Source organism: Quercus robur, chromosome 8 (assembly GCF_932294415.1).
Source record: "Quercus robur chromosome 8, dhQueRobu3.1, whole genome shotgun sequence".
NCBI lineage: Eukaryota > Viridiplantae > Streptophyta > Magnoliopsida > Fagales > Fagaceae > Quercus > Quercus robur.
Window position 1 is genome coordinate 61,041,304 of NC_065541.1, and position 9,541 is coordinate 61,050,844.

Here is a 9,541-nt window from a genome sequence, read left to right on the forward strand (position 1 = left end):
CTAAGTGTGAGTACTCTCAATGGTGTCAAGAGCAATCTCATCCAAGACTTTAGCGAACAATCGCATGCGATTCTGACTGTACACGTGTCCATCCCATCCCCTTCTCGCTAACTCTTAGCCCAATGTTATAGCAGAGTCAACAGTCTCGTCAACGCTATCATGAGCCAAGTCGATGATCCCCAATTCGACGGCTTGCTTAGCTGTGATCTTAGCTGCTGTCAAAATGACGGCACGCAGAGCCATAGGCAAGCCAATCTTGCACTCGACAAGAGCTATGAACCAAGGCATGATCACGAGCTTGATATTGAGCTCGCTTGTGTAGAGGAAGCCTCGGTCACTTCGCATGATGTTAATGTGTATAGTGTTGTGGGTTTTAGGCCCAACTAGATTACTTGTATAGCACACATTCTTGTACTACACTCTTACTTGTACTGCACTCATATGCCTCCTATATAAAGGCACTCATGTATATTCTTTCATTCTTGAGAAATACAATACAATCATTCAGTATTTCTAACATGGTATCAGAGCCATTGCTTTAACATTTTCTTAGTAGTCTTGTCTTTATTGGTGTTACTCCATTCTCAATATTCCTTCCGCCGTCACAGCAGCAGCTGCAGTTTCTCGCCGTTGAACCTCCAACATCTCCTAGCCGTCGTCCTTGGGTTCCGAACTTGCAGCCGTCGATGTTAAGGAGTCCCACACCACAAAGACCACTGCTCTTCTCATCACCACCTCAAACATTACTCCGATCAATTTTCTGCAGGTACCACAAAGATCATCTTTCGCCGATCTACTCATTCGTGGAAGTCCTGCAGCCAATGGAGTCTGTACGCACCCGCACGCGCCGCCAAAGTAATCTGCGTCGAAAGCCACGCGCCTCCACTCGTCGCCGCCAGTCCTGGTTGTATTGCCACGCGCCCTCATGCGCCACCTCTATAAGTCACGCGCTTTCACTCGCTCACACGCGCTATCACGCGCCAGAACAGTCTGCTGACGTCATCCTGCCAGGTCAGCCCTTATTGCTGACGTCATTCGCTTGCTTCATCTGGCAATTGACTTGCTGACGTCATCCTGCCACGTCAGCCCTTATTGCTGACATCATTCGCTTGCGTCATTCGGCAGTTGACTTCTTCTATCAGCTTTGACCGTTGACCTTTGAGGCTGTTTGACCGTTGACTTTTTCCAGGGGTTGAATTTTTTGCAGTTCAAGTGCTCCTTACCTAGTTTTTCGCGTAGATTTCATTTTTGCAGTCCATTTTTGCATATTTTGCTTCTAAATGAAGAATAAGGACAAATCTTCTTCCTTTTGCAACAACCGTCGCCGACAATCCAGTAAACGTTTTTGCAATTTTTGTAAACGTTTTGGTTATAGTATTGAGACTTGCTATCATCGCAACAAATCAGCTATTTCAATTTCTGCTGCTACTGTTGTTAACACTGAGAGTGTCCAACCAATGGCTCCCGTCTCTGCACAGTCTTAGTCTTCTGGATCCACTTTCACCATTTCCAAAGATGACCTTATAAACATCATTGCTAATGTCATTCGTATAGTTGGTAATGCATCTTATTCCTCTTCTCTCTCAGCTTTATCTGGTATGTCTCCTATCTCTTGGCTTATGGATTCTGCTTGTTGCAATCACATGACAACTCACTCATCTTTATTTTCTGAACTTAAACCTGCATCACACCCTCTTAATATTCGCACAGCAAATGGTTCCACAATATCTGGTCATAATATAGGTTCCGTTTCGACCTCCAACCTCTCAGTTCCTGGGGTCTTTAATGTTCATGACCTTTCTTACAATTTATTCTCTGTGGGACAATTAGCTGAGTTGGGTTATCGCATTATCTTTGATTATTCTAGGTGTATTGTGCAAGATCTAAGGACGGGACAAGAGCTTGGGACCGGTCCTAGAGTTAGGCGTATGTTTCCCATGGACAACCTTCATCTTCCACTTGTTGCTCTTGTTTCTGTTACTGCAGTTTCTTCTGTTCCCTCCCTTGCACTTTGGCATGCTCGACTTGGTCACGCATCTTCCTCTCGAGTATAACTTCTAGAGGTTTGTTAGGTTCAATGTCTACAAAAAATTTTGATTGTGTCCCATGTCAATTAGGAAAACAACCAACTTTGCCTTTCAATACTAGTGAATCAATATCCACTGATATCTTTGACCTTATTCATTTTGATGTTTGGGAGCCTTCCTCTGTCTCTAGTATTGGTGGGTCTCGATATTTTGTTGTCTTTGTTGATAATTACTCTTGCTATAGCTGGATTTTTAAAATGAAACATCGTTCTGAATTATTGGAAGTATATTCTAATTTTGCAAAAATGGTTAAAACTCAATTTTCCAAACGCATAAAAAATTTTCGATTTGATAATGCTCTTGAGTACACTCAATATGCTTTCCAAGTTGTTTTGCATTCCTATGGCACTGTTCATCAACTAACTTGTCCAGGTACCTTTAAGCAAAATGGTAGAGCCGAACGAAAATTTCGTCATATTCTTGACACTGTTCGTGCTTTCATTCTCTCTGCCAAAGTTCCTGCTCATTTTTTGTGTGAAGCTACTCTTCATGCTGTTCATACTATTAATCGCATTCCAAGTTATATTATCTAAAATCAAACTCCATATGAGCGCCTTTTTGGGTCACCTCCAGACTATCACGATCTTCGCTCCTTCGATTCTGCTTGTTTCGTTCTTCTTCAGTCACATGAGTATAACAAACTTGAGCCTCGGTCAAGGCTTTGTTGTTTTCTTGGCTATGGTGAAACTCAAAAGTGGTATCGGTGTTATGATCCTGTCTCTCATCGTCTTCGTATCTCCCGCAATGTTGTCTTTTGGGAACATTGCCTCTCTGTCGAGCTCTCTCACTTCCGTGCCTCCTTATCTTCCTCCTCTGTCTTAAATCTTTTTCCAGATGAGGCACATATTCCTTCTGTAGCTGCTCCTGATCCTCCTGTAGTTGCTCCTGATTCTCTTGTAGACTTCTCTGTCCAACCACCAGATATCATTGATCCATTTCCTAGTTCACCTTTTAATGAACAGGTGGAAGATGAACAGGCGGAAGATGAACAAGTCGTAGACAAGCTACCTAACCCCAACCCTGAGCTTGGGTCCCCTACTCCTGCTCCGCCTGAAGATCTTGCACAAGACATTTCACCTCGTCACTCAACTTGGGTAAGATCCATTCCTGCACATTTACTTGACTATCATTGTTACACTGCCCTTGCTACACTACACGAGCCTCACAACTATCGTGAGGCTTCCACTGACCCTTTATGACAGATTGCAATGAAAGAGGAACTTGATACATTATCTAAAAATCATACTTGGGATTTGGTAACACTCCCTCCTGGTATATATGTGGTTGGTTGTAAGTGGATCTACAAGATTAAGACTCACTCTGATGGATCCATTGAGCGGTACAAAACTCATCTCGTTGCAAAAAGTTTTACACAGGAGTATGGGATTGATTATGAAGAGACCTTTACTCCGGTTGCTCATATCTCATCTGTTCATACCCTCTTAGCTGTTCCTGCTGTCAGTAAATGGGACCTTTTTCAGATGGATGTCAAAAATGCATTCCTTAATGGGGATTTAAGTGAAAAGTTTATATGCAACCTCCTCCTAGTATCTCTGTTGACCCCAACAAGGTTTGTCACCTTCGACGTGCACTTTATGGCCTTAAACAAGTTCCACGTGCTTAGTTTGCCAAATTCAGCTCTACCATCTCTCGCTTGGGTTACATGGCCAGTCATTATGATTCTGCTTTATTTCTTCGTTGCACTGACAAAGACACTATTTTACTTCTCCTGTATATGGATGATATGATCATCACTAGTGATGACTTTAGTTGCATTCAAGAACTTAAGGATTTTCTCAATCAGCAGTTTGAGATGAAAGATCTTGGATATCTCAGTTACTTCTTGGGTCTTGAAATCACTCATTCTACAGATGAACTTTATATTACTTAAGCCAAGTATGCCTTTGAACTCTTGTCTCGACCTGGACTCACTGATAGTAAAACTGTTGACACTCCAGTTGAGCTTAATGCGCATCTGACTCCCTCAGGGGGGAAACCATTGTCCAATCCCTCTCTTTACAGACGCTTGGTTGGCAGCCTAGTTTATCTCACTGTCACTCGTCCAGACATTTCCTATACTGTTCACCAGGTGAGCCAGTATCTGTCTGCTCCATGATCGACTCACTATGCTGCTGTTCTGCGCATTCTTCGATACCTAAAGGGCATTCTCTTCCATGATCTTTTCTACTCTGCTTAGTCTCCTCTTGTTCTCCGTGCATTTTCTGATGCTGATTGGGCAGGAGATCCCACTGATTGCAAGTCCACCACTGGTTATTGCTTTCTTCTTAGTTCTTCTCTGATTTCTTGACGAAGTAAGAAACAAACTCATATGGCCCGCTCCAGTACTGAAGCAGAATATCGTGCCCTTGCTGATACCAAATCGGAGCTCCTTTGGCTACGATGGCTTCTCAAAGACTTAGGTGTGTCTACATCCTCTGCTACTCCTCTTTATTGTGACAACCAGAGTGCCATTCATATTGCTCACAATGATGTCTTCCATGAACGGACTAAACATATCGAGATTGATTGTCATTTTATCCGTTATCATCTTGTCCATAGTGCTCTCAAGCTGATCTCAGTCTCCTCTAAAGATCAACTTGCAGATATCTTCACCAAGTCATATCCTAAATAACGCCTTCGTACTTTGGTTGACAACCTCAAGTTGGTCTCACATCCACCTTGAGTTTGAGGGGGGCTGTTAACATGTATAGTGTTGTGGGCTTTAGGCCCAACTAGATTACTTGTATAGAACACATTCTTGTACTACACTCTTACTTGTACTTAGACGTGGCAAAACGGGCGGGTCGGGTCGGGTTCGGGTCGGGTCAATCGGGTTTGCGGGTTAAACGGGTCACGGGTCAAAACGGGTCATTTTTAAAACGGGTCAATCGGGTTGCGGGTCAAACGGGTCGCGGGTTGAGTCGGGTCGTGAGTCGGGTCGAGTTGACCCGTATTTTTCAAACAATTTTTTTTTTTTTTTTTTGGAAATAGATGCAATCTGTCAATTGTTTATGAGTTCCTTAATTGTGATTAGATTCTCACTAGTGATATTGTTACCAATTACCACTAAACACTTGAATTGATACCCAAATTTGGTGCAACTCCTGTTCCAGCTTTCTAGAAACTAATCTTGGTATAATCTTTAATTTATTTAAAGTAGGAAGAGAAAATAAAGGTGGCAAGTAAAAAATAACAAACTATAATGGAGTACATAACATATTAAGTAAAAAAGAATAAGTAAATATTTTATAAAAATTACACCTCAATCTAAATCTACTCAACATTGGTAAACGTGGCAAAACGTGCGGGTCGGGTTCGGGTTCGGGTTCGGGTCGGGTTAATCGGGTCGCGGGTCAATCGGGTCGCGGGTCAAAACGGGTCACGGGTCAAAACGGGTCATTTTTAAACGGGTCAATCGGGTTACGGGTCAAACGGGTTGCAGGTCAAACGGGTCGGGTCAAAACGGGTCTGACCCGTTTTGCCATGTCTACTTGTACTGCACTCATATGCCTCCTATATAAAAACACTCATGTATATTCTTTCATTATTGAGAAATACAATACAATCATTCAGTATTTCTAACACATAAGGATGTAGTCATGGTTGAGGGCGAGGATGAAGCCGACGACGAATGCGTGGTCGAAGACGGCGGCGATGGTGGGAATTGGGAGAGAGAATAGGTCGGTTATGAGGGATTGTAGCTTGGAGTCCATGAGTTCCCTTCGAGCTTTTGAGGTGCCGGCCTAGGCGAGATTGTAGCCATTGGAGAAAAACTTGCCTTGGGCGATGGTGATGAGAGCTGAAGAGGAGGCTGACTTGGCTCAGACTCAGTGCAGAGTCGATTGGATTGCGTCGATGAGTGTTGGGTTTAGCTTGTGTTCATCAGAACCTGTTATCATTAGGATGAATATACTGCCTCTTTTCTCTAATGTGCACATCTCCGATCTCTCTCTCTCACACACTAACACACACATATACAAAGACAGAGATAGAGAGATACTCTTACTTTTGTGAGTTCGAACTTTGAAGTGAACGAATGCAAGTATTGGTTGGAGCTTTTGAATTCTAAAATGGCATGGACAGGTACATGAATGGTACTTTGACCTGTGGCGGCTTTTGATTATTATGTTCTCTTTATTAGTAAACAACTATACACTATATCAATACGTATATGGTGTGATTTGAACCCACTATAATTAAATCTTACCTTGGGTACACTTTTTCTTTCTTTCTTTTAGAGAGACTTAACTTATGGTGTTCGTTCCTAATGATAGCTCATCAGATCAAGACACTAATCGGTTTTTAGTGTAGGCGGAGATTGAATCTCAAATCTCTTATTAAACCATCAGTTGAGCTAACTAAAATCCACACCTTGGATACACTTAAGTGTTTAGTGTCGGATGATAACATTTTTTTTTTCACTTTTTGCAGATTAAATCTTACATATAGTTTCACTTTTCAACCACAGACTTTTGGGAATTGCCAATTTTAGAATTGTATCTAGCTTATTTTTAATATAAAAAAACAATATATTTTAATTCTTTTAGGTAATAACAATTTTGAACTTTTGTCCGTTAATGATAATTTTTTCTAAAGTTTAATCTCATTCCTAAATTATCAATTTTACCAATTCAGATTATTAAAAAAAAAAAAAATTAACAATTTAATTATATCTTCACTCCCACTTGCTAAGAAAGTAATTTAACCACCAAAAATGTATAAATTGCATTTCTTTTAAATTATTTAATCTCGTATTTATAAGGATTAATGCGACAACAAGACGAATCACTCAATTTATTAAAAAATGGTAAATGTTAATTGTAAGGACTTTAATTTGAATCACCGTACACCCTTGGTGTAATGGTCACTTCACAAGTATAAGTGTTTGTGGGGTGTGCGGGGTAAGGGCTGGGGTTCAAGTCTCCAGGAGGGAGTTTCACACACATATACACTTAGATTAAGTTTTAATAGAATTTCTATCTTGTATAAAAATAAATAAATAAAAAGACTTTAATTTGAACTTCAGCCCACCAAGAACAGTGGAAGATAGCCCAATAAGCCCAAAACAATATATTTATTAGAGAATCGGTCTTACAAGAAAACTTCCTAGCAAGTTAAGTACGGGCCATGGTTAATAGGATCCATGCCAATAAGACTAAAAATATGAATTGATGGAAATTACGCACCTCGTTCAAGTCCAAGGATGAGATGTTCTTATATTGAATCAAGCTTATCTGTGTACAATGTGTTCTTTTTTTCTTCCTTCTTAGATTACATGCCCCATTTTTTATGGTGGTCATTTCCTTATATAGTCCCCTACTTCTACATCTTAGCCCTCTACCTATTGATTTTTTAGGAAATCCCCTGGATGCTTGTCCCATCATGACCTCTTGGAAACTTTGTGAGGAGCTGTGAGCTGGGATGACACTTTCAGATGTCATTTCTCAAAAAATGCGGCAAGTTCATTTGGTGCAGTGCATTTAATGTGGTGGTGACAACATTTTTCTCAGATATTTCTTCTTTTGTTGTTGGCTTGGCTCTGTTACCTTCCCTGAAACTTATCTTTCCAAAATGGTTAACACCCTAAAGCTCTCCCAAGGTGGCTCAGCTCCTCGGCAATCTCAGCTGCTTCGTCATTCTCCTTTACTCTCCCCGGCCCATTAATTTAGGCTTATACAATCCCTTTAACCATCCTCGACTGTTTCTTTGTCCTCAAGCACGGCCCACAACCCAATAAACGTGCTCGATTTTCCTGTCCTCACATTAACCAATGCTTTTAGGGCATTGGTTTATGAACTATTTTTAAAATCATTTTTATTGGGAGAATGATAAAATAATAAATGTTGTTTGCTATTATGGTTTATTAATAATTGTCCTAAGGGCGTCCATTAACATGACTCATCAAAAATTGGCAAAATTGTGCAGTTATAACATTGAACCATTCAAAAATTTACAGACTAAATTGAAACATGTGGCAGGCCAAAATAGAATAAGGAAAATTTCAACCTCGCACAATTAATTGATAGAGATGGGATGCCAATCAACCTTGTTTACTTTTCTAACAAGTCTACAAAGTGATCTTGGAATGAATATTTGATACATAAGTCAGGAAAAGTACGATAATTTAAGTCTATGATAAATTCGACAATGCTCCTCGATTTTAGGCCGAGGTGTAGGTTAATACTTGTTCTTAGGCCTGTTCAGGTACCGACCAGCACCGACGAAACTGGCTAGCGTCGTGGTCGGCGATGATTTGGACAAACCGAAGACGTTCGGTGCGGCGAGCGGTGACTGTTTTGCACTCCGACGAGAAACCGCATCACACCGGTATCTATATAAATACACACACTATAATTTAACATATATGTATCAATGTTTACAGTTTTTTATTTTTATGTTTCAGTAGATTGAAGAAAACCCAGAGAAGCCATGAAAGCAAATGCAAGGAATAGGAAGAAGAAGAAAATGGCGCTAGACTTAACATAAGGATAGGTTTTCTTTTTTCTTCTTACTTTATTTTATTTTTATATAAAATCTGGCACTAAAACTACGTCGTTTTAGGACCTGATATTAAATTTTAATATCAACTCCAAAACGACGTAGTTTTATCATCAGATTAAAAAAAAAAAAAGTTTTTTGGCCTTTTAATTTAAAACCCTAATTTTATTTACCCACCCTCTCTATATCTCTCACTCTCATTCGCCTGCCTCTTCCAGTCCCAGCAAGTCAGCAACAAAAGTCCTCAACCTCTGTCGCTTGCTACCGCCGCTTGCTGCCACCGCAATCTAGTGCTTGATGCCGTATTTTTTGGAGTTTCACCCTCTCCTCTCTCCACTTTTTCACAATATTCTCAAGAGTTTCTAGTGATGATTCTGACTTCGGATGCTCTTCCTTACAAATGTAATGCTTTTTACCAGGTTTGTTTATGTAATTTATTTTCAATGGTTTTGTTTGATCTTTTATAGGTTTGGTTTTGTTTATTTATTTGGGTTTTTGTGATTTGAAATGGGTATGTTTCAGAGAAAGATTGTGAATTTGTTTTCTTTTGATTTTTTGTTTTTGGAATATTGGGTTTTTTTTTTTTTTTTTTTTTTTTTTCATGAGTATGATGTGGTTTAGGTTGTTAATTGCATTGTGTTTTGTTTATGAAAAAGTGAGGAATTAACCGAACTAATCGCACCGAACCGGTATTTTGTACTGCACCTTGTGTAGATCAGTTTCCACCCCTCCACAAGTGAGGTGCGGTTAGAGATGAGGGAAAACCGCTCCTATAGGTGTGGTGCAAAAATGCCCTAAAAAACCGGCTGCACCGCACTGTGTACAACCTTATCTACAATGTTATCACTCTTTTTTCTCTGCTTTTTTCTTGACCCCCCCTTCTTCTAGGAATCCCTTTCTTTTATATAGTCATTTAGATTGCATCATAGCCTTCCACTTAGACAGCCAAGGCCTTT

At 40.2% G+C, this 9,541-nt stretch overlaps 1 pseudogene; it reads right to left on the minus strand.

The window, feature by feature from the left end:
- LOC126696573 (enoyl-CoA delta isomerase 1, peroxisomal-like) lies at positions 1-6,025 on the minus strand (annotated as a pseudogene).
- Positions 6,026-9,541: the final 3,516 nt, after the last annotated feature.